This window comes from Puma concolor, chromosome B4, assembly GCF_028749965.1.
Source record: "Puma concolor isolate L17-30 chromosome B4, mPumCon1.1.hap2, whole genome shotgun sequence".
Classification (NCBI taxonomy): domain Eukaryota; kingdom Metazoa; phylum Chordata; class Mammalia; order Carnivora; family Felidae; genus Puma; species Puma concolor.
In genome coordinates, this window is record NC_141673.1 from 83,887,052 (window position 1) to 83,912,762 (window position 25,711).

General features: G+C 37.1%; 1 protein-coding gene across 8 annotated transcripts in view; it reads left to right on the forward strand.

Moving 5' to 3' along the window:
- LMNTD1 (lamin tail domain containing 1) overlaps positions 1 to 25,711 on the forward strand; it is a 446,849-nt gene that overhangs the window by 195,731 nt on the left and 225,407 nt on the right. For 2 of the 8 annotated variants that reach the window (XM_086713814.1, XM_086713811.1), the window contains exon 3: positions 15,928 to 15,963. The exons of 5 other annotated variants lie outside the window; for them this stretch is intronic. The gene's annotated coding sequence lies outside the window, so the exon portion shown is untranslated. Of the gene's footprint in view, positions 1 to 15,924; positions 15,964 to 25,711 lie in introns of all 8 variants that reach the window. One more of the 8 variants, XM_086713812.1, reaches the window with a different exon arrangement.

Sequence of the window (25,711 nt, forward strand, 5' to 3'; positions counted from 1 at the left end):
ATCAGTAAGGAAACACTAAAACTTTCACTATTTGCAGATGACATGATAGATACTATATATAGAAAACGTGAAAGACTCCACCACAAACACTACTTAAATGACAAATGTATTCAGTAAAGTCATAGAATACAAAATAAATATACAGAAATCTGTTGCATTTCTCTTCCCTAAATATAAAGTGGCAGAAAGAGAATTTAAGAAAATAATTCTATTCACAATTTCACCAAAAATAATGAAACATCTGGGTGTAAGCTTAACCAAGGATGCAAAGACTTGTATTCTAAAAATAATTACAAAATTGATGACAGAAATTGATGATTACACAAATTGAAAGATATTCTATGCTCATGGATTGAAAGAAAAAATATTGTTAAAATGTCCATACTGTCCAAAGCAATCTCCAGATTTAATGCAATCCCTATAAAAATACCAACCCATTTTTTACAGAAGTAAAAAAAAAATCATAACATTTGTATGGAAAGACTAACAACCCTAAACAGTGTCTTTCAAAGAGCAAAAGTTCTTAATTTTGATGAAGTCTCATTTATTAATTTTCTTTCTTTTATGAACTGTACTTTTTTTTGTGTGTGTGTATTGTGTGAGGAATGGACCAGAGTTTTTGTTTTGTATCAGTTATTCCAGAATCATTTGTTGAAAAGCCTTCCCTTTATCCACTGGATTTCCTTTACACATTTGTCAAAAATCAATTGACCACTTCAAGTAACCCACAAAAAACTATTAGAGCTAATAAATGATATCAGGCTGTAATTATAGATTTATCTATTTCTCCTTGCAGTTATACCCATTTTGTTTCACATATTTTGAAAGTCTGTGCCTGAATATGCCTAAATGTTTAGGATTATGATATCCTGTTGATGAATTGATCCCTTTATCATTAAGAAATTCTTCTCTTGGGGCGCCTGGGTGGCGCAGTCGGTTAAGCGTCCGACTTCAGCCAGGTCACGATCTCGCGGTCCGTGAGTTCGAGCCCCGCGTCAGGCTCTGGGCTGATGGCTCAGAGCCTGGAGCCTGTTTCCGATTCTGTGTCTCCCTCTCTCTCTGCCCCTCCCCCGTTCATGCTCTGTCTCTCTCTGTCCCAAAAATAAATAAACGTTGAAAAAAAAATTAAAAAAAAAAAAAAGAAATTCTTCTCTTTATTGGTGGGAATATTGTTTACTCTGATGTTAATTAGCCACTACAACTTTCTTTTGATTCACATTAGCAGACTATATTATTTTCCTTTACATTCAACTTATTTGTAGCTTTTATACCAAACCATATAGTTGGGTCTGTTTTATCTAATATAATAAGCTCTGCCTTTAATTGATGTGTTCATACCCTTTACATTCAATGTGACTTTTGAATCTATCATCTTGCTATTTATTTTCTATTTGTCTCATGTGTTCTTTATTGCATTGTCTCTCTGTCTAGTATTTTTGAGTTGAGTATTATTGTATGATTCCATTTCATCTGCTTTGTTAGCATATTAGCTATGACTGACTCTTTGCATTAGTTTAGTTGTTGCTTTAAGGTTTATGGTATACATCTTTCATCAGTCTAACTTTTAGAATTAATATACTTCAAGCACATTGTAAGATCCTTACAAAACACACTTCTGTTTCTCTCCTGTCAGTCTTTGTGCTATTGTTATCATACATTTTACTTCTATATATATATTATAAAGTCTAAAATGCATTATTAATATTTTTGCTTTAACCTCTTAATTAACTTTCAAAGAGATTAAATAACAAAAAAATATATTTGTATTTACAAAGGTAGTTACTACCATTTCTGGTTCTTTATTCTTTTTTGTAGGTTCAAGTTTTTATCAGATTTTATTTTACTCTACTTAAAGGATTTACTTTAACATACTTGTGGTTATATTGTCAGGTTGTTATTATTTTCTTCTTTTATATGTTAAAAAAAAGCATTTATTTTATCTTTGTTCCTAAAAGATATTTTCATTGGGTGAAAAATTCTAGGTTGACAACTTTTTTTTTCCTGTCAGTACTTTAAAGATGTTGCTCTGGTACTTCCTAGCTTACATGGTTTCAATGAGAAATCTGCTGTCATGTTCATTTTTGTTCCTCTGTATGTAACATATAATTTCCCCTCCTCCTATTTGGCTTTTGAGATTTTTCTCTTTAATTTGTCTTTAAGGAATTTTATTATGATTTTTTGGTATATTTTTATTTTTGTTAGAAGTTTTCTGAGGTACTTATATGTGTATATTTATAGTTTTTATCAAATTTGGAAACATTTTGACATTTTTTTTCCAAATATTTTCCCCCACTCCATTTGTGACTCTAATTACATATATATTTGGATACTTGAAATAATTTTCAATGTATTTCATTTTGGAGAGTCTCTATAGCTATGTCATTGAGTTCACTAGGCTTTACCTCTGAAATGTCTAATCTGCTTTTAATCTCACCCAGTATGTTTTTTATTTTAACATTACAGATTTCATCTCTAAAAAATCAATTTTTGTCTTTTTAATATGTTCTATGTCTTTACTTAATATGTTTAATTTTTCTGCTATATTTTTGAACATATAAGACATAACTAGAATTAATAATTTAATTCCTTTGTTGACTAATTCTATACCTGTGTCATTTCTGAATCAGTTTTGATTGATTATTTTATTTTTCTCCTCTTCATACCCTGTAATTTTTGGTTGCATGATAGACATTGTGTAATTTTCCTACTTAAGCGCTGGATATTTTTGTGTTCCTGTAATTATTTATTGAGCTTTGTTCTGGGACAGTTATTTGGAAATAGATGATCCTTTTGGACCATTCTTTCAAAGTTTGTTAAGAGGCACCAGAACGATGTTTAATCCAAGGTTAATTTTCTCCACTCTTAAGGCAAAATATTTATGAGTATTCTAATTCATTCCCCATGGATCATATAGTTTTCTATTTTGGCTATTGGGTTGGCATTATTCCTGCCCCTTTGAGAGTGTCAGACACTGTCCCTCTAATAATTTCTAATGGATCTTTATCCAGTATGGATAGTTTCTTTGTACACATGCTTAATCAGTATTCAACTGAATTCTTGACAGGGACTTTCTGCAGTTCTCAGAGTTCTCTCTGTACAGCTTTCTCCTTTCCTGTACAATGCCTTGGAAACTGTAACCACCTTGACTTCTCCAGATTCCTAGCTCTGTCTCCTTACTTCAGGGAGATTGCCAGACTCTGCCTGTATTTCCCTTCTCTGTGCTGTGGCCAAGAAATGTTCTTCAAAGGAGTAAGCTGCAGCAATTATTGGGCTGACTTTGCTTATTTTCTTTTTCTTAAGGTCATTGTCTTTGTTGTGTCAGGTCCTGTTGTTTCATATATTTTGTCCATTTTCAAAGTTGTTTAAATAGGAGAGCAAATACATATCCTTTTAGTCCTTCTTGGTCAGACATAGAAGTCAGAGTGAACTATTTTTAGAAATATTATGACAAGTAGATCTTCAGTGGAATGTGGAAACTAACACTTATTGAGAATTTATTATTTTGGGTTCTATGTTCAATTCATATTATCTAAACCACAAGGTGAGATAAATACCATGAACTCAATTTATAGGTAAAAGAGAGACTAGAATAATTTATACAAAAGCATACAGCTAATAAATAACAGAGCTAATTTAAGTCTAGTTTTGTTTTCTTCTTGAAGACATTCTCACACTAGACAGTCCATATAGACCTCTGCTAATAAATTTTCACCCTTAAAAGTGTATTTACCAGCCTACCACCAAACAATGTTCTGTTGGAGCCTATAGGAGGAGACTTGGCTCACAGGAACATGTATAATATATGGTTTTCCTAATTAAGTCCAATATCTCACATTGGTTCCTCAGAATGGGTGAACAAAAGACCATAATGCATCTCAATGTGACCAAATAATAATAGGTCAAAACCCATTTCCTACTAATGCCAGTTTAGCAGCATCATCTACATATTCAAAGGCTTGTTTGCATCATTTCTACATAGTGCTTAAAGTTGAGATTCATGTATTGGTATGCTAGAGAATTTTTACTCTATAGTCAATGTGCACATTTTGTTTTGTTTTGTTTTTTAGAATTCAAAAATTAGCATGGTAAATACTTTAGCTACAATTTAAGGGGAAAATATATATTATAACTTCCAAAATAATTCCTGGATCCAGTGTTTCTGGACTTTGATCAACTGGAATGTGTTCTATAAATGAATCTCCCTTATTATAATAACATTGTGCTCTCACAGGGCAGACACAGGGTTTTGACCCTCTGAAGTGACCCATGAGAGAGTCTGAGCCACTGAGTAACCATGGGATATAGCAGTGTTATCTCTCTTGCACCTTAACCTTTCTTGTGGCATCTTTCTTCCCAGAAACCAATTCTTTATCATCATGTTGTGAAACATTATCAGTGTACCCTCAATCTCCCACACACCTTTCCACAAGTGAGGCATGCCTGGGAATCATATCTTCTCACTATTGGAATGGGAATCCTTATATTTAAATGTTGTTGTCATTTGCTTATCATGAAAAGATGAGAAACACTGAGATGGGCTGTTGATATCATGTGCCTATCAAATAAATTTCAGTAAATTCTTCATAGATAAACAATCCTTCTTGAATATTTAAATAAATGAACAAATATATATTGTATTCCACTCAAGTTATACACTAACTTTCATACACTCTCTTTATATAGCTAAATGTATCTATACTGGTACTTAAAAACATGCCAATTGAGGTGGAAAGTTTTTGGACATAGAACTTCGGTCAATGTCCGAATATGAAAACATTCAGCATTAGAGTAAAGAAGAGAATTGGGAATTCATCTGTTAGGGGCTAATTTTCACTCAAAAACATTCCAGATTTATTAATGTAACTGTTTACATAATTCAAGAACACATGTGCATTACATTTGTAAAATCCATGGCATGAGTAGACCCTGTGAAAGGACAGTGGCAGCAACCAGAGGTGCAATGAGATCAAAATTTCATTCTTTAAAATTACAAACCCTTCAGACAGTTAGCATAAGGTCTTGCATAGAGAAAGTGCTAAATAAATGTTTGCTAGATTTGAATCAAATAAAGATTGATCATACACATGAATGCATTGTTTCTGGGAAAGTCATGTAGAACTTGACCACATGCCTATGGATTCTCCAGGTTGGCCGCTCCTCTGCTGGCTCCAACTATTACTATTATTACTATTACTGTCGTGTCCTGGGACATTGTACTTCTGGCCTTTAGAGTGAGGTTTTATAAAAATCAGCACATAAATTAAATGTCTGGTCAATAGCAGCCAATATGTATTGTCCAATACTTGAATTGTCCACATGATTAAATATATGACTTCAAACTTCTTTAGTACTCCTTCAGGACAGATTTAAAGAGTTCAAATTGAAGTCAAAACTTCAAATTTATTTTCAATTATATGTAATGTTATAAAAGCTCCCTTAGATGTGAGAAATGGAAAATAGTCTCTTACTATTTACCTTTTAGGAAAATGACCAGCAAGCAGAAAAGGAAATGTACTCACTAGGTGATATAAAAACCAATACTATGTGGTTACATGTATGGAGCAGACTTTTAAGCCAGTTACCAAGTCTAATTCAAGAACATGTGACAATGCACGTAGATTCCTCGATAGTCCCAGAAGGGAGACCCTGGACATCCTACACCCAAGCAAGTAAAGGCTGGAGACATTGAGATTATGAAATTAAAATCATTAATTATGTTAGATGTTGTTCCATATCTACACGGTCACTCCTTCAATTCCTTCAGAGCTCTTTGTTTAAATGCCCCTTAGTAGAGACATCTTTATTCATCACAGTCTTATCTTTATCTAGTTCCTCACTCTGTTATGTTTATTCTCTTTCTTCTTACTCTGTTTTATTTTTCTTATTAGCACTTATACCACCTAACATAATATATATTTACATTGACTTGTTAATTTCATTAACAGGGAATTTGGTTCATCCACTTCTGTGTTTCTAGCACTTATAACAGAAGCACATAATATATGCTCTATCAATCATTCACTCAATCTGTATTAATAAACACAATTGAACATATGGATAATTATTATCTATATACTACCTGCTCTGAACTAGGCACTAGGTAGATAGTAAAGAACTGGCTGTCTTCATGGAGTTTACTGTTTTGTGGGATGATCAGTGAAGCTAGAAGCTGAGATGTCAGTTTTCTCAATAATTTGTCTCTTTATACTCTTTACTCCCCGCTTCAAAACGTAGCATTACTGCCAAGGAAGTAGTGCTCTTCACAGGTTAACAGACCCTCAGGCAGTCTAAATAACTTTTCCTTTTGAACTTCAAAGCTGTCTTTGATGTTCATTATAGTGTCTGGAGAAAGCTAGCACATGGTAAGCTTTGCCCTCACATCTGTTTGGCTGACCTCATTGTTCTGTGCTCTCTCAGGCCAAAGGACACAAAAAGGACAATGACTGTATCTAAGGGATGAAATATTTACTTGACCCTTTCCTCTCAGAGAACACTCCATCCTGGCTCACCTAAATGTCTTGGGTCTGAGGTTAAGCTATTTCCATGACATGGTCTGGAAAATTTCTAAGCAGTTTCTCAGAAGGCAGAGGTGTCTCTTCCTCAACACCACTATTCTTTCCCTAGAAAACACATAGTACATATTATTCCACCTGGAAACAGGAAAACATTAGGCTTACCAGAATGTAATCAGGCTGTTGGTTGTTAAAGTAGAAGTTCAGTGCTACTGGGGCAGCATGGCACAACTGAGAAGAAAAGCAACTGAGAGGCCAGAGGTCATGTATTTGAGTCTATAATTTACTACTTGCCAGCTCTGTGACCTTGCTGAATAAATGCTGAGAATAATAGCAATATTTATCTGCTAGAAAATGTTGAGGGTTAAATAGGAGAATATATGTAAAATGCACTAAGCACTTGTTATATATCTCATTCAAAACTTTTGCTGTCATTAACATTAGAATAACAGCTCAGATTTCTTTCTTTTTTAATTTTTTTTTGGCAGGGAGAGCACAAGTGAGGGAGGGGCAGAGAGGGGAACAGAGGATCTGAAGCAGGCTCTGTGCTGTCAGCACAGAGCCCAGCATGGGGCTTGAACCCATGAACCATGAGATCACGACCTGAGCTGAAGTCGGACACTCAGCCGACTAAGCCACCTGGACACCCCAATAGCTCAGACTATTTAGGATAAAGCCTAGATATTAGATTCCAGACTAACTCAAGCAGCGTCTTTATTTAGATTTAAATTTCGGTATTAAAAATGAGAGATTTGTGTCGCATCTTCCACTGTTATCGTCAGTACATGTCTGTGGCTATTCCTTGCATATGAATACCAACTTCACGTTTGTACATTGACATATACATCAATGAATTGATCAGTTGACCAATTGATAGAGGTTTATATTCTGACTTTCCCAATGAAGTAAAAAAATTCTCATGAGCTTTCTTGCATCTGCCATCTCCATACTTCTCCACAGTCCAGACCTCACAATATGTCCTTCCTGCTTCCTAGAGCTGTGGACACAGGGACCACAAATTCCTCCACATTTATACATATTAATAAAATTAAAAGAGAACCACTGATTGAAATCTCCTAAACTTTAAAGTTTATCATTTTCTGACTTGAAGTAATCAGTGTCACTTTCTTATTATTTACTGACTTGAGTGACCAATGTTCCAGAGAGAAAAATTTATACTTAGCCCTTAGGTATAACTAGAAGCCTGCCCCCTGTCCGAACTGCAGCTCTAACAATAAGCTAATAAGCCACTTTCATAGAAAGATTGAGCTTCTGGGTCTATTGCCTTTTGATGTGCCCTGGGGAGTGGTAGCTGTTTAGGAATTATTTCTCTGTTGGTTATAGTCCTCTGGGGCCTACTAGCATAGGTACCAGTGGCCGTCAGACCCAAGCAATGTAGCACAGGAGCCATAAAAATCAAGGCACCAGAGAAGGCTATAAACTTCCTTCTGGAAGACACAGGCAAAGTGGAGCAAGGCAGAGAGAGTGTGCAAAGATGCATCCACCGGCTTGGATGTGCCAAAACAGAAGCCTGCCCCTCAGGCCAAAGTGCCTGGATGCAAATAGGCCTCTTTCTCAGGAAGACCAGGGTGTGTTTCAGCCTGCTATGTCTGCAGTGCCCTGGGAGTGATATTCTGCCAAGAAGTGAATCTCTGATTGCTATAGTCCTGTGGGACACAGGAATGCAAGCTTACCTTGGTCTCCAGGGCCAGCCAATCAGAGGGTGTTCCCTGGATGGCAGCTGCAAAACTGGGTCTCCAGATGTAGGTAGAAGCTCCCCTTCGAGAGGTACTGACACTTGTGTGCAGCAGCAGAAGAATGCAAAAATGGTGAGTACTGTTTGGAAAGAGGCAGACGGGAAGTACAACAATGGTTCCCACTGAAAACAGAAAAGAAAAGGAAGGAAAGAAAAGGAAAAGAAAAGAAGAAAAAAATAAGGGAAAAAAGGAAAAAAAAAAAGGAGGGGAAAAGAAGACAGTACCTACTGGTTTTAGCAAGGCAGAGCAAGAGCAGGAAGACGTCACCTACCAGCCTCTGTCCCTGAAGAGTATCTCAGCAGGCTGTTGCACCTCAGACCAGTGCTTCAAAATTAGGAAATGAGACTCTTTCACACAAAGTCTAGGTGAACTCTTTTCAAAGGCTGTTTCTGCACTGGGCCCTGGGGCAGGTAAGTCTGTGGGTGAGCCCTTTAAAAGCTGTTCCATAGCTCACCACAGCCATGTGGGTCTCATGGGCACAAGCCCCAATGGTCTTCAAGCCAGGTGTTTTGAGGATTTGTCTCTCAGGTGGAGCCTCAAAAGTTGGAGTGCCTCATGTGGGGTATGAACCCTTCACTCCTCAGGTAGATGCTCCTGGTTTTGAGTCTGTTCCCAAATGTGGGTTGCCACACCAGTGTTGGGGCTTATGGCAAGAATGTGTCTCAGCCTTTCCTTTCTACTTCGAATGTGAAGGGGTCTCTCTCCCTTAGTTTTTTTAGGGTTTATTTTCAGAGGAAATTGTTCCATATATAGCTACAAATTTGGTGTGTGCATATGTGCATAGAAAGAGGTGAGTTTACGATCATCTCACATCACCATTTTGAACTGGACCCCCTATTTATTTTTTTACATCAATTATTTTGTGTTAAAAGTAAATAATCAAAAAGTAAATTGTAGCAATTGTAAATGGGATCAATTCCTTGATTTCTTTTTCTGTTGCTTCATTTTTGGTGTCTAGGAATGTAACGGATTTCTGTGCATTGGCTTTATATCCTGTGACTTTGCTGAATTCACGGATCCGTTCTAGCAGTTTTTTGGTGGAATCTTTTGGGTTTTCCATATAAAGTATCATGTCATCTGTGAAGAGTGAAAGTTTGACCTCCTCCTGGCTGATTTGGATGCCTTTTATTCGTTTGTGTTGTCTGACTGCTGAGGCTAAGACTTCCAATATTATGTTGAAGAACAGTGGCGAGAGTGGACATCCCTGTCTTGTTCCTGACTTTAGCAGGAAAGCTCTCAGGTTTTCTCCATTCAGGATGTTAATGGTGGGTCTTTCATATATGGCTTTTATGATCTTGAGGTATGATCCTTCCATCCCTACTTTTTTGAGAGTTTTTATCAAGAAAGGATGCTGTATTTTGTCAAATGCTTTCTCTGCATCTATTGAGAGGATCATGTGGTTCTTGACCTTTCTTTTATTGATGTGATGTATCACATTGATTATTTTGCAGGTATTGAACCAGCCCTGCCTCCCAAGTATAAATCTCCCTTGGTCGTGGTGAATAATTCTTTTAATGTATTATTGAATCCAGTTGGCTCATATCTTGTTGAGGATTTTTGCCTCTGTGTTCATTAGGGAAATTAGTCTGTAGTTCCTCCTTTTTAGTGGGATCTTTGTCTGGTTTTGGAATCAAGGTAATGCTGGCTTCATAGAAAGAGTTTGGAAGTTTTCCTTCCATTTCTATTTTTTGGAACAGCTTCAAAAGAATAAGTGTTAACTCTTCCTTAAATGTTAGGTAAAATTCCCCTGGAAAGCTATCCATCCAGCCCTGGACTCTTGTTTTTGGGGAGATTTTTGATTACTAATTCGATTTCTTTACTGGTTATTGGTCTGTCCAAATTTTCTATTTCTTCTTGTTTCAGTTTTGGCAGTTTATATGTTTCTAGGAATTTGTCCATTTCTTCCAGATTGCCCATTTATTGGCATATAATTGCTCATAATATTCTCTTATTATTCTTTATATTTCTGCAGTGTTGGTTGTAATCTTTCCTCTTTCATTCTTGATTTTATTTATTTGAGTCCTTTCCTTTTTCTTTTTGAACATACTGGCAAGGGGTTTATCAATTTTGTCAATTCTTTCAAAGAACCAGCTCCTGCTTTCATTGATTTGTTCTACTGCGTTTTTGTTTGTTTGTTTATTTGTTTGGGTTTTTTTTTGTTTGTTTCAATAGTATTGATTTCTGTTCTAATCTTTGTTATTTTCTGTCTTCTGCTGGTCTTGGGTTTTATTTGCCGTTCTTTTTCCAGCTCTTTAAGGTGTAAAGTTAGGTTGTGTATATGAGACTTTCTTCCTTCTTTAAGAAGGCCTAGATTGCTATATACTTCCCTCTTATGACTCCCTTTGCTGCATCCCAGAGGTTTTAGGCTGTGGTGTTATCATTTTCAATGATTTCCATGTACTTTTTAAATTCCTCTTTAACTTCTTGGTTAGCCCATTCGTTCCTTTTTAAAAAATTTTTTTTTCAACGTTTTTATTTATTTTTGGGACAGAGAGAGACAGAGCATGAACGGGGGAGGGGCAGAGAGAGAGGGAGACACAGAATCGGAAACAGGCTCCAGGCTCCGAGCCATCAGCCCAGAGCCTGACGCGGGGCTCGAACTCATGGACGGCGAGATCGTGACCTGGCTGAAGTCGGACGCTTAACCGACTGCGCCACCCAGGCGCCCCAGCCCATTCGTTCTTTAGTAGGATGTTCTTTAGTCTCCAAGTATCTGTTATCTTTCCAAATTTTTTCTTGTGATTGATTTCGAGTTTCATAGTGTTGTGGTCTGAAATTATGCACAGTATGACCTTGATCTTTTGGTACTTGCTGAGGGCTGATTTGTGTCCCAGTATGTGATCTACTCTGGAGAATGTTCTATGTGCACTCGAGAAGAATGTGTATTCTGTTGGTTTTAGGATAAAATATGGTCCTGTACATATCTGTTAAGTCTATCTGGTCCAGTGAGCCATTCAAAGCCATTGTTTACTTGTTGATTTTCTGTTTAGATGATCTTTCCATTGCTGTAAGTAGGGTGTTGAAGCCCCTTAATATTGTGGCATTATTATCAATGAGTTTCTTTATATTTGTGATTAATTGATTTATATATTTGAGTTATTTTACATTTGGAGCATAATTGTTTACAATTATTAGATGTTTTTGGTGGGTAGACCCCTTAATTATGATATACTGCCTTTTTTATCTCTTGTTACAGTCTTTATTATCAAATCTAGATTATCTGGTATAGGTATGGCTACTCCAGCTTTCTTTTGGCAACTGTTAGCATGATAGATGGTTCTCCATCCCCTTACTTTCTATCTGAATGTGTCTTTAGATCTAAAATGGGTCTGTTGTAAATAGCATATACATGTGTCTTTTTTTTTTTTTTCTTATCCATTCTTTTACCCTATGTCTTTTGATTGGGGCATTTAGTCCATTGACGTTTAGAGTTAGTACTGAAAGATATGAATTCATTGCCATTATGTTGGTGGTGTTCTCTGGTCCTTTCTAGTTTTTGTTGCTTTTGGTCTTTTTTTTTTTTTTCTTTTCGTCTTTTTTCCCCTCAGAGAGTCCCTCTTAAAATTCCTTGCAGGGCTGGTTTAGTGGTCACAAATTCCTTTAGCTTTTGTTTGTCTGGGAAACTTTTTATCTCTTCTTCTATTTTGAATGACAGCCTTGCTGGATAAAGAATTCTTGGCTGCATATTTTTCCATTTAGCATATTGAATATATCCTGCCACTCCTTTTTGGCCTGCCAAGTTTTTGTGGATATGTCTGCTGTGAACCTGATTTGTCTTCCCTTGTAGGTTAAGGCCTTATGTTCCCTTGCTGCTTTCATGATTCTTTCCTTGCCTGAGTATTTTGTGAATTTGACTATGATGTGCCTTGTTGATGGTTGGTTTCTTTTGAATCTAATGGGAGTTCTCTGTGCTTCCTGGATTTTGATGTCTGTGTCTTTCCCCAGGTTAGGAAAATTTTCCACTGTGATTTGCTCACAAAAACCTTCTACCCCTTTTTCTTTCTCTTCATCTTCTGGGACCCCTATGATTCTGATTCTGATGTTATTACTTTTTTATAAGTCACTAAGTTCTCTAATTCTTATATCGTGCTCTTTTGCCTTAGTCTCCTTTTTTTTTTTTTTCTGCTTCATTATTCTCCATAAGTTTGTCCTCTGTATCACTGATTTGCTGCTTTGCTTCACCCATCCTCGCCACCATGGCATTCTTTCGAGATTGCAGCTCAGTTATAGCATTTTAAATTTCTTCCTGACTAGCTTTTACTTCTTTTATCTCAGAAGAAGGGATTCTAACCTATTTTCAACCCCAGAGAGTATTCTTATTATCATGATTCTAAATTCTGGTTCAGACATATTGCTTGTATCTGTGTTGATTAATTCCCTGGCTTTCATTTCTTCCTGTTCATTCTTTTGGGGTGAATTACTTTGTTTTGTCATTTTGAAGCAAGAAAAGAAATTAAGTAAATAAATAAATACATAATTAAAAACATTAAAAAAATCAGATAAAAGATGCTAGATCCTAGGTGTGTTTTGGTCTGGTTGTTGATCTCTATTCTTGATAGAATAGAGAAAAAAGGGAAAGAAAAGAAAAGAAAAGAAAAGAAAAGAAAAGAAAAGAAAAGAAAAGAAAAGAAAAGAAAGAAAAACAAAGGAAATCGTTTAAAAATTTGAAAAAAATGAATACAATAAAATAGAATAAAATGAAATGATGAACGTAGAATAGAATTTTTAAAAATTACAAAAAAGTGAAAAATATAGTAGAAAAAATTAAAGAAAAATCTTTTTTATAAAAACAAAAAATAAAAATAATTTTTCCCTTTCTGTATTCAAGAATGAGAAAATAAAAAGGGAAAAAAAATAAATAGATGCACCAGCGAACAGCATGAAATAAGATTGAAATTACATCCAGTTTCCCCTAGAAGTCAAACTATGAAGCACTTTATAATCCATAAACTAAGCTGGCGGAGAGAATTGTGTTCCTCAAGAGCAGCGTTGGTCCAGTTGTGTGAGGCTTGGTGTAATGGCTCCGTTCTCCACTAGATGGCGCTGCTTAATTTACTGGGGGGATTGTTGTGGTGTTTGTAGGCCTGTATGTGCATGCGCCTAAGGGGCGAAAATGGCATCACCCAGCTACCGGGCGCTAGTTTCAGAACTCTGTGCTCTTCCTGACCGGCAATCAAGCACCCTTCCTTTGTCTCTGGCTTCCGTCCACTCCCACTTCTACAGTCTGTGACCACGTCTTCAGACTACCAGGTGGCAACTCCCTCTCGAATTTTACCTCAAATGGGGCTGTTTTCCAACCCCTCACTTCTGAGGGGCTGCACTTTGACCTGCTCAAACCCTCTGGGCGAGGGTCTCCCTGAGCAATGGCGGGAGTGCCGGCCACCCCGGGAACATTCGCTCCACCGTCCTGCTGTCGCTGTCCAGAGACTGCGGCAGGTGCCCACCCACACCAGAAAAAGTTCGCGTGATGGCGTAGCAGCAGCGTTTCAGGGATTATGGTAAATCTCGTGATTTTTCTTTTGGATGTGCATGCAGGAGTAGAATTACTGGTTTGTAATGTATATACCTTTACTAAAAATGTCAAATTGCATTTAAAAGTGGTTATACCAATTTAGACTCTCAGAAATAGTATACAAGGAACCTAATACAAACCTTAATACTCAGTGGGAACTCCAAAAATATTTATTGTGCTGAACCGAGGACTAATATGTTTAAGTGTTAATAATCTAAGTTACTTACCATAATATGGATTACTTTATTAGATCTTTTTTTATATATTTTTATTTTATGTTCTATATATATATATATAAAGAGAGAGCGTGTGCGAGCAAGATGGGGACAAGGGCAGAGGGTGAGAGAGAGTATCTCAAGAAGCATGCTCCATGCTCAGTGGGGAGCCCAACACAGGGTTTGATCCCAGGACCCTGGGATCATTACCTGAGCTGAAACCAAGAGTTGGATGCTCAACCAACTGAGCCACCTTGGTGCCCCTAACAGATCTTTTATTGAGATAGATTTGATAGGAATGGGGGAAAAAAAAATAACAAGGGTCTTTGGTACCTTACAGAATGGGAAGATTAGGGTTACTGAGTTGGTATAGAGGGACAAAAAGCCAGAGAATAGAAATAAGCCTCTTGTTTGATGATTTTTCATAGGGCCAGCTTTATTTCCTACCTTTCTTCATGACACATCTAATCTAACTCAGCTTTTGGTCCAAACATACAGTTTTAAAAATTTTATACATAATTGCTTCCTACAAATATTTTTGTGCATCTGTTTTAATTAGAGAGATAGAGAGAGAGAAGAGCTAATTATCTTCCTCTTAATAACAGCACTTCATATGCTTGGGAACCATGTGTGAACAAACGCTCCCTTTTCTAAGCTAAGCAAGAGCAGTTGCTTTCCCCATCTGATGTATTTTTCAATAATTGAACATGTTTATCATTTTCCTTTGGGATTGCTTCCAAACCCCCCTCTTCTTTACAGTGTGAGGCTCCAGACTGTCTCCATTATTCTAATGTGAGCCTTGCTCCACTCCAAATATAGGACTTAGAAGGAAAACCCAATTTTGCTTTTATATTCATTTCATTACAATGTGAACAGAATGTAAGGTTTGTGATTTATCTTTAGATAATTTTAATAAGCATCTGTAGGTGTGATTTTGCCATGCTGGGACAATAAATAACAAATTAAATTGGTAAAAGCCTTCCTTTCTAAGATACAAAAATAAAACAATGTGATTTAAAAGACCCATAAAAAATACTGAGAAATTTTAAATGGTATATGAAATAGAAGAATACAGAGTAGCAAACCTCAAGATTAAGAAATTACTAAGTATAACATCTAATTAGATTTTTCTTTTTTTCCTGTACAAACAAGTTCCCCACTTTACATAAGGATAGTTAATATTAATAGGAATGAATGAGATTTGGAATACTGTTTCAAGCCATTGGAAAATAAGAAAACTAGAGTAATATTTATTAAATGCATTTATCATAGTCTTTTCTGTTTCTTTCCTAAGTTATTTCACAAAGGAAACATTTCAAAAATGTGTAAGACTTAAACTGAAATAATTATAATTATAAATTATAGTAACAGTTTCCTGAATAGGAAAAACATTAAAGTATTTTTTCTAGCTTTGTTGAAATATAATTGACATATAACATTGTATAAATAATGTTAACATATTTTAGATTGGTATTTCTTCCTTTTGGAGGTATTAACAGCTTAGGAAGCAAAATAAAAATGCTTTGTCTATAGTTTAAAGAAATATTTATATTATCACAAGAAAGGCAGAAGTCTTTTATCCAAAGTTTACCAACGTTTGGATCTCACTTAAATTAAGATGTAAAATCCTAGAAAGAGAAGTTGTGTTATAATTAATGCCTATGTTAGATGAATTCATTCTAGTTTTTGAAGATCAAGGTGCAGAGAGATTCCTTGTCCACAGCGAGGATGTTACACATGCACAAAGAATATCAGGCCTGTGCCCTTCCCTAAATTGAAGCCTAGGGTAGAGATTCTAGACAGTTAATTTTGGATTAATGAAATCTATTTGTGGAAATAATGATCAACATAATGACCATAATAAGGGCTAAGAAAATAATCCCTCTTTCTTTTCTTTTTTTTTTTTTTTTTTATCTTTTGAAAACCAGCAGCATAAGTGACCTGTGGACCTCCACTACTTAGAGGAGGTATGTTTAATACTGATGTTCATTTATAAAGCATTTAGCTTAAAAGGCAAAGAATTATTCCTAGGTAATTGTTTCTTAGAGCAGATTTATTGTGACTAGAACATTTGTGTTTATGTGTGTGTGTTTGGGAGTGTTGTTTTCCTGGGCACATACAGAAGACAGATTGTTGACAGTAAATGTTTAGTCAAGGGTGAGAATACTTTTGTTTTAGTTGCAGATCCTTTCTACCAGCCAGATGATATTTTCTCCTTTAATCAGTGCCACAGAAGCTTTTGTGCATTATAGGAATGCTGCTAAATATGATGAAACAGCCACATCTTTTAATTTAGTCCCAGTAGGAGAATAAGCTATTCTTCTTTTACTAGGCGACAGACGGAGACTTTTTATGTTACCTAAGGCTCAGCTGTGCGAAGCCTTTGAGAGATGGTGCTATCATGTTGGACTTCTTGAATCATTTACCAGAAGCAAATGGCTGTCTCTATTTTCTCCAAAGCATTCCTTTTGAATTGGAAGGCTTTTTGGAAATGAACCTATACAGGCAACATGTACACTTTTAGGACATTGTTCCACCGTCTAATTCTTAATAGGTGTGATAAGACAAAAGTAATTAACATATGAGGAAGGTTGTGGTTTAGCCTGCTCAATTCCCTATCTTTCCCTGAATATAGAGGAAGTTTCCACCAATTCCAGGCAATTCTTTAGGCTTTTATGATGCAAAATTGATGGAATGAGGATTAGATAGAAAGGCCCAAACCAAAGCAGATGGATTTTTTACAGAAAAGAAGAGCCCAGAAGAGAACTAGTGTCTAGAGGTCTGTAGCAAGGCACATCTTTTGCTAGGGGGCTCTGTGAAGAAATTACATAAAGAAATAAATTATATAAAGAAAGAAATCTGGATGACAGAATGATGTGGAAGCATAAGCAATTTCTAGAGAAGGAAAGAAAGTGGCTTCCAGGGCCTTGGGGCATAATAAAATAGGAAAAGAAAGGATTTTAATAAGTTTTGTTGTTTATGTAATGTTTCCTCTTTAAAGATGTTGAAATATGCATATAAACATTGGATGTCCTGTCTGGATTACATATCTCTGAATTTAACAGCCCTCTGGGACTGAGCCAAGTGACCAAGGCTTCCTTAGGATTATATCAGTATGATTGTTACAAGCTTTTGTAATGGGTTTTTTGTTTTGGTGCTTACTGTCTCAGACACACTTTGATACATTGGAAAATTTCCAATGATGAGACATGTCTGTGGGTAAATGAATATCTTTGAGCTGATAAGACTTATTTATCTACAAGGCCACTTTAGACATCCATGAAGTATTCTTTGTGTCACCTAAGCAGTGTATCTGCTGACAATGCTGTATCATACAATAAGATTTGTGATATGTAAGAGATAAGAGATGGTGAATGAGGATGACGGAGTATAACATCTCAACAGCCTGAAGGTGAACTGGAAAAAAATCAAAATCAAATTTCAAGAGATGTATTTGCCAGTAAGAGTCTAAAGAAAACTTGTCAGGGCAGGTAGAAGTAAGTAAATCTACAAGGGAGTTATCAAGTCAGTTAAGTCTTCATTTTGTGCAAAATATTCCAGTTGAGTGGAACTGTAACTGACCACTTGCTGAATGTTCTCTTGAATCTCTGAAGTTTTTCTGGGACTTTGACTTTACTAATGAAAGATTTTCAAAGGAAAATCTAAGCATCCCTCAAGAATGATTTCCGTTTCTAAACATACATGTCAGATTCTATATGATATAATCAATTATATTTAAAATCTTCTGTTCTGCCCACTTCCAGTAGGATTTGCAGGGTGCTACCTGTAAGCCTGACTCTACCCAAAAGAAACACAATGGGCCTAGTCACATTTGCTCACCTCCTTGCTATTTTGCTCATTTTATATAATCTACTTACACCTATTTTTGTGTACAAATAGACTGGGCTGTCAGTCACAAAAAGATGCCTTACATGGAGAACCATGATTTCGATTTCAGATGAGGTCTACATCATCCTCTTGCTGTGACAAAGAGTTTAGAAAAAGAATGATGGAGATACTTTTTCTTGAACGTTCTGAGAGCACATTTACACTGCTCCCTTGTAGATACTTTAGTGCTTTAAGTAACCCTATGAGGTGTGTGTTTGTGTGTGTGTGTGTGTGTGTGTGTATTTTTATACATACATATATATATATATATATATATATATATATATATATATATATTCAGGTAAGTAATTCAAGTTGCTCTAATAAACAAACCCCCAACCTCACTAGTTTCACACAGTAAGTGCTTACTCTGGTTTATACAAAGTCCAAAGTGAATAGTCCTATCTAGCAGGAGGTCTTCCTTGAGGTCATTCAGAGACTCAAACACCTTCTAGTCTGTGGCTCTACAGTCCTTTGGGGGCCCAGAGTCCTCTTCTAAATTCTCTGTATTCACTCAGCAGTCAGGAAAGAGAGAGCATAGAGTGTAACTTGGAAGGCTTATATGCACCAGAGCTGAAGGTGGTATCCATCACTCCTCCCCTTTCCTAATAGCCAGCATCATCTGGCTACATTGGAGTATAAGAGAAGCTGGGAAATACAGTCTAGCTCTTTGGACAGAAGGAGAGGGACTTGTTGAAACACTAGGCAGTCTCTGGCATAGTGTTATTGTTCCCACTTTACTGATGGGGAAACAGACATAATGGGGTTAAGTAATATACCAAACTCACCTAGCTAACAAGTGGTGAGCTAGAATCTGAACCCAGGAATCTGACTCCAGAACAGTCTTTTAAACTATGGTACATACAGGGCTCCCTCCCAGATAATTAATGCAAAGTATTTCCCATTATTTCAAATGAGTAAAATGAGGTAGAGGAATATAACATGCCTCCTCCTAGTTCATAAATTACAATACATACAGGATTGTTTGCTTACTCTGTGGAATCACAGTCCCTTTTAGGATGAGTGCATGACCTTCTGATTTCAGTGACTTTCTTTCTGAGTATCTTTGGGGAAGGGGGGCATGCATGTGTTCCAAACTCAATGAGTATTTTGGAGGTGAGCCAACTCATACTCTATCACTTGAGACCCTTGTTTAAAACAGCAAGCCACTAAGGAAGCCAATGATTAGAATTAGGAATCTTGGGGTCAAACAGACAGGCAGTATGGCATGGGGTTAAGAGGCAGCATCTGGAATCAGAGCTCCCAAATCAATAAAACCCAATGTTGTCTCTATGATGTACTGGCTGTGTGACTTAAGTTACTTAATCTCTCTGTGCTATAGCTCATTCATTTGTAAAATGTTGAAAATGATCATATCTACCTCATAGGTTGTTATGAGGATTAAATCAGTACATGTTAAGTGCTTAGTATCTGACATAAGCAATCAGAAGAAGTTGGTTATTACTGTTGTTGTTATTATTTACTTGCACCCAATCAAGCTAAAGATATGACACACAGTTTTGCTGACACATAAAAAATCCTGCATCTCAGTAAATGTCAACTTCATCTGTTAACTCATGCTATTGGACCCTAGCCTCCTTCCTCCTCAGACTTTAATCCATTGGTAAGTTCTGTGTGCTCTACCTCAAAAGTATTTATTATACTAATTCTGTCCATCTTCCCTGCCCCACCCTTGTTCAGACCCCTATCATCTCTCGCCTAGACCATTGCAAAACCCTTCTAAAATGTTCCCTACTTCTTGGGCCCCTACAATCCAGTCTTCACACAGAAGTCAGAGAGATCTTTAGAAAATATAAATGAGGGGGCGCCTGGGTGGCGCAGTCGGTTAAGCGTCCGACTTCAGCCAGGTCACGATCTCACGGTCCGTGAGTTCGAGCCCCGCGTCGGGCTCTGGGCTGGTGGCTCGGAGCCTGGAGCCTGTTTCCGATTCTGTGTCTCCCTCTTTCTCTGCCCCTCCCCCGTTCATGCTCTGTCTCTCTCTGTCCCAAAAATAAATAAAAAAGTCTTAAAAAAAAAAAAAAAAAGAAAATATAAATGAGACCATGTAATTCCCCCAATTAAACCCACTGATTCCCACCTCATTTAAATAAAATCTCAAGTCCTTCCCTTGGTCTTTGTCTTAGAAAGTCCTAAATTGTCCAAGATAGTCTTAGCTTATACTGTTGTTCTAAGATTATTATTAATAACACCTCCTTTCATTCTCCAAAGTGTCCTGACCTAGTTGATAAATTATATAATTACCATGCTTATGGGATCTGGAGCATCCTTCCCCTAAGTAAATATTATAAATACTACATGGTAATAAACCTTTTCTGGAGGTGGGAGTCTCACCTCCTAAATTAATCAAAGTCCATAAGCCTTAAATACAATGCTTGAGGCAGTTTGAGTGTAATACTGAAGTTCGAATTTAGTTTGACTGGTTTTAGCCATATTTCAAAAGAAGCAGTGAGTTACTCATATGTGAGCAATTCTGCCCCTGAGCCCTGCCTTCTTCATGGAGGGATTCAGCCAGCTCTCCAGCACAGCCTGAGTCAACAGGCTACTGTCCAGGCTGCACTGTGGCTATTACATGTAGGCTCATTGGTGAACTGTGGACCCTCACTCAGTCTAGTCTCTTGGAGAATTTTCAGCCCTCCCTTATAGCAATACCTTCTCCCTCTCTGCTTGTACCCCACTTGGAGTGGTGAGAAGCTTTACCCTTTGAATCCCTTTTTTGCCTGGGGAATATCTCTTTTCTCATCCCCTGAGGGTTGGGAAAACAGAAAGTGGCATTTAACCTCCCTTGTCTAATACCTACCTGTGCCTAGTAAGGCTGTGTGCTCTGTGTAAGGTCCATCCACTGAGAGAAACAAGAACCTATTTCTAGTCCTTATCAGACTTTTGTGATTTGGCCTATGTCTACCTCTTTGACTTCATCACCTTTTATTCTTCCCCTCTGTTAGCTGTACTGCCTGCCTGTTCTTTTTGGAATATTTTAAACCTTATCCTGCCTTAAGGCCTTTGCACCACAGTTCCTTTTACCTGGAATGCTGTTTCCTGATCTGGTTGGCTCAGCTAAATGCCACATCTCTGGGAGGCCTTCCTTAATGACACAAAGTAAAGTAACTTTCGCAATCACTTTCTCTTTCGTAATCCTGTTCTATTTCCTTTACAATACTTATCATTATCTAATGTTACTTTGCTGGTTTAATTGCTAATTTTCTTTCTTTCAAAAATAATTATAATAAATAATAATAATAATAATAATAGTTACTAGACTTGTCATGAGCCTAACATTTTTCTAAATGCTTTACATTGATTAATTTTTACAAAATCTTTACAGTTATCTTATGAAATAGGTATTATTATTATGGACAAAGAAACTGAGTTTAGAGAAATGATGAAATTTACCTAGTGTCACAGAGAAGAAGCCAGGATTCAAGCCTAGATAGTGTGGCTGCAGTGTCTAATCTGAACCACTAGGTAAGGCCACCTCCCACGAAAGTCCTCCCCGGAGGACAGAACTTGCCTGTCCTGTGTGTTGCTGTATCTACCCCCACCCTTCTACGCTACTGATACTGTGATTTATAAGTAAACTTTGGTCTTTGTCCTTCTGGCACAGAGCTCCTGAAACCATTGGAATTTCCTAAGTGATGAGAGCAATAAGGCGTCTTTTGTTATGTCAGTGTGTGGCTTTAGAAAGCTATTAAGGATGGTTGCCTGAGAAACCAATCATGTGATTAAAGGGTTGGAACTTTCAGTCCCACCTTCTTCACTTCTGGGGGAGAAAGGGACTGTAGATTGAGTTTAATCATTAGTGGCCAGTGATTTAGTCAATCATTCATATAGAATGAAGCTTTCACAAAAACCCGAGAGTATAGGGTTCAGAGAGCTTCTGGATTGGTAAATGTGTGATAATAGGGGGAGAGTAGCACACTCGGAGAGGGCATGCAAGCTCTGTACCCTTTCCAACAACCTTGCCCTATACATCAGTTCCATCTGACTATTCATGAGTTATATCCTTTTATAATAAACCAGTAGGTAATCTAGTAGGTAAAATGTTTCCCTAAGTCCTGTGAGCCACTCTAGCACATTATTTGAACTCAAAGAGGAGGTCTTTGGGATCTCTATTCTTTTTAACATTTATTTATTTTTGAGAGACAGAGACAGAGTGTGAGCAGGGAAAGGGCAGAGAGAGAGGGAGACACAGAATCCGAAACAGGCTCCAGGCTCTGAGCTGTCAGCATAGAGCCCGACATGGGGCTCAAACCCATGAGATCATGACCTGAGCCAAAGTCAGACACTTAACTGACTGACCCACCCAGGTGCCCCAGGGGACTTCTATTCTATAGTTGGTTGGTTAGAAGTCTAGATGAGAATCTGAGTTTTAAATTGACATCTGAAGTGGGGGCAGGTGGAGGGCAGTCTTATAGGACTGAACACTAACCACTAACCAAGGGAGTCTGATACTATCTCCAGTTGATAGTGTCAGAATTGAGTTGAATTGTAGACACCTAGCTGATGTCCAAGAATTGCTTGTTGGTGGGGGAAACCTCCCACAAACACACACCAGAATTGGTGATCAGAACACCTTTAAACTCATACAGGACTTGGCTCAGTTAATGCTTGAACTTTGAGTGAATAAATGTTGTTATAAAACCATGACTCTGTTTTATTTTTTATAAACAGAGAAGAAAATCACTCACCTACCTAAGAGAAAGGCTGGGCCTAATCTCATTTCAAGATGAACTGGAGGAAGGGGCTCAGCCAGAACTGCCCTAGAAACTGGATGGAAAATGCTGTTACCCCATGGCAGATCCTACATAGAATCTTGAGAAATTTTTAAGGGTGGCTTTCCATGGGGTTTCTGAGTTAGTCGTAAAATAGGCAACCTGGCACCAGATTAGTAATTATAAAGGGAGCATAATGTAGACAGAAGCAATGCATAGAGTGAACTAACAAATACATAAAGTGAACCTTCCCCATGAACAGGGGCGGGGAGAGAAAATTAAGCTGTCTTAGATTGAATTTATACTACCTGTGGCCCAGTACTAGACAACTTCCTTCCCCCATAGTCTACATCTCTGCTACCCCTCCTTTGGGCTTCTGCAGTACAAACCTGGATCTTTTAACTCATCATATTCTATAGAATTTCACTATTCATTTGTTCCCCTTTCCCTATAAATGACAAAGTCCATTAATAGTGTCATGTCTCATTCATCCTTTATATGCTATAGCATGGTTCGTAACTTACGCTTTAATGTTATCAGAGTCAGTCTGGCCTGCCTTGGTTTAATTTTCTGTGAGTGAAAGAGAGAGTCACACAAATGATTTGCAAGTTGTCTTCTAGCCTCATATGCTATGTTGGGCAGGTGAGGACCGTGCATCGCTCTTGTTTTGGATTCAGTCCTTGTTACAAAAAGATGAGTCTGTATGCTCTAGAGTCTGGTTGTGTTCCAGTGAGTTTTTAACTAGATGAATATGCCCTTCAATGCCGTGTTCCTATTTGCTCCCCTATCTCTTCTGTGCACTGCTGGTTATTTATGTATTTAATATGCAAATAAAGATGCATCAGCTCATACATCAGAGGCCTGCTCTCAGTATCCAAGGGGCCTATTAGAAGCAGATCTGTGCATCTTGACTAGAGTGAGTCCCTTTGAGGCCATTCATCTAGACTGGCTGTATTTGTAAACTGGGGCTTCTCTTTTTCCTCTCCCTTTACTTTCTTTGTATTACTGATGTTTGTACAACTATTGTTCAATTCTCTTTTTCTGGATATCATTTTTCTCAGCATCTGTTATACAGCCAATCATACACACATGCACAATGAAACATAACAACATTTATCTTACTCTCCAGGGAATTTAGACCTATTTATATAGTTGCTGAATGTGAAGACTCTGATTTATGTAATTTGTATTATTCTAAAAATTAACTGTGAATGTATTGGGAGCCTTAGCCAAGTTCTATAACTTTCTTAATCATTTGCTTTTTTACCACTAAAAACAAATAAGAGAAACTGAACCACTGTGTTTTTGTAATATTAATCCTAACATTTATTAACTAAGTAAAAGGTGTTTAGCTCTATGAGGATTTTATGCTGGTCAAACCTTTTCCTATGTAATTCATCCTTTTCCTATGTAATTCATTCATTCAACAAATAGATATTGGATGTTCTATGTAGCAGGGAGGAAAACTCAAAAGCCTCATTTTTGTCTGTGTGTCTTTTTTTAAATATAATTCATTGTTAAACTGGGTAATATACAACACCCAGTGTTCATCCCAACGAGTGCCCTCCTCAATGCCCATCGCCCATTTCCCCCTCTCTCCCACCCCCCATCAACCCTCAGTTTGTTCTCTGTATTTAAGGGTCTCTTATGGTTTGCCTCCCTCCCTCTCTGTTTGTAACTATTTTTTTTCTCCTTCCCTTCCCTCATGGTCTTCTGTTAAGTTTCTCAAGATCCACATATGAGTGAAAACATATGATCTCTGTCTTTCTCTGACTGACTTATTTCACTTAGTATAATACCCTCCAGTTGCATCCACATTGCTGCAAGCGGCATGATTTCACTCTTTCTCTTTGCCAAGTAGTATTCCATTGTACATATAAACCACATTGTCTTCATTCATCAGTTGATGGACACTTAGGCTCCTTCCATAATTTGGCTATTGTTGAAAGCGCTGCTACAAACTTCATTTTTTTAATATTGAGTCCATTTGCAAATATGTCTTTTTGACATTTGTAGCTGTCTTAAGTGTATTTGAATACATTCTGTGCCTTCTGGGACTATCTTTAGTTTTCTATTTCTTTATTTTATTTTATTTTTTTAAATTTATTTTTGAGGGAAAGAGAGGCAGAGAGAGAGGTGAGAAAGAAAATCCCAAGCAAGTTCTGTGCTGTCAGTGTGGAGCCCGACATGGGGCTCGAACTCTCGAACTATGAGATCATGACCTGAGTCAAAACCAAGAGTCAGATGCTTAACCGAGTGAGCCACACAGGTGCCCCTATTTCTTTCTTTTAATGTGAGACCCAAACAATATTCTTCTATGTCCAGCACAGAGCGTATAGAGAAGCAGCTTAATGATGTTTTTTTTTTTTTTTTTCTGGATGAATTAGAGAATTTTTTGTTTCCTGGCATGAGGCAGCTTAATAAGGAGTTTTTGAATAAAAATGAATGGATGAAGTTAAATTTAAATAAAATAAAAATTTTCAAATGACACCACATGACTGCCAACTTTTCTCTTACCATCCCTTCCTTCCCTTTGCCATCAACAGACCCATCAATCTCTGCCTTCTATGAGCTGTGAAAGTTTCTGTCTCATTTCTCTCCTCATACCCTTACACCATTAACCTTTGTGGCTCTATAGGAACAATGTTCTGAAGGTACTGGAAATAGAGAAAGCTCATGATTGTTGTGTTAAATTTGTGCTGATTCTTATAACACCTGCAATGAAGAGGAAGTGGAAATGGGAAGTCTAAGAAGAAAAGAAAGCACACATTTAATTCAACAAATATTGAATGAATATTTTACATGTTCTCAGGATGAACAGTGTTCTTCTTTTAATGGGAGGAGAAAATAAACAAGCCATTATAGAAATAGAAAAATATCAGAGAAGAAGTATTTTGGGGGAATTAAAGCAGAATGATGAATAAAGTGTAACTGCTAATCACTTCAATTTGGGAGATCAGGGAAAGTCTATTTGAGGAGGCTATTATAATATTCATGCTTTTTATTTTCTGTGTTTTATGATGTTTTGGCATCTTGAGGACTTGCAAATCCTGGAGAGAACTAATTCCTGGAGATAGCAGATGCTCTTGATATGTCA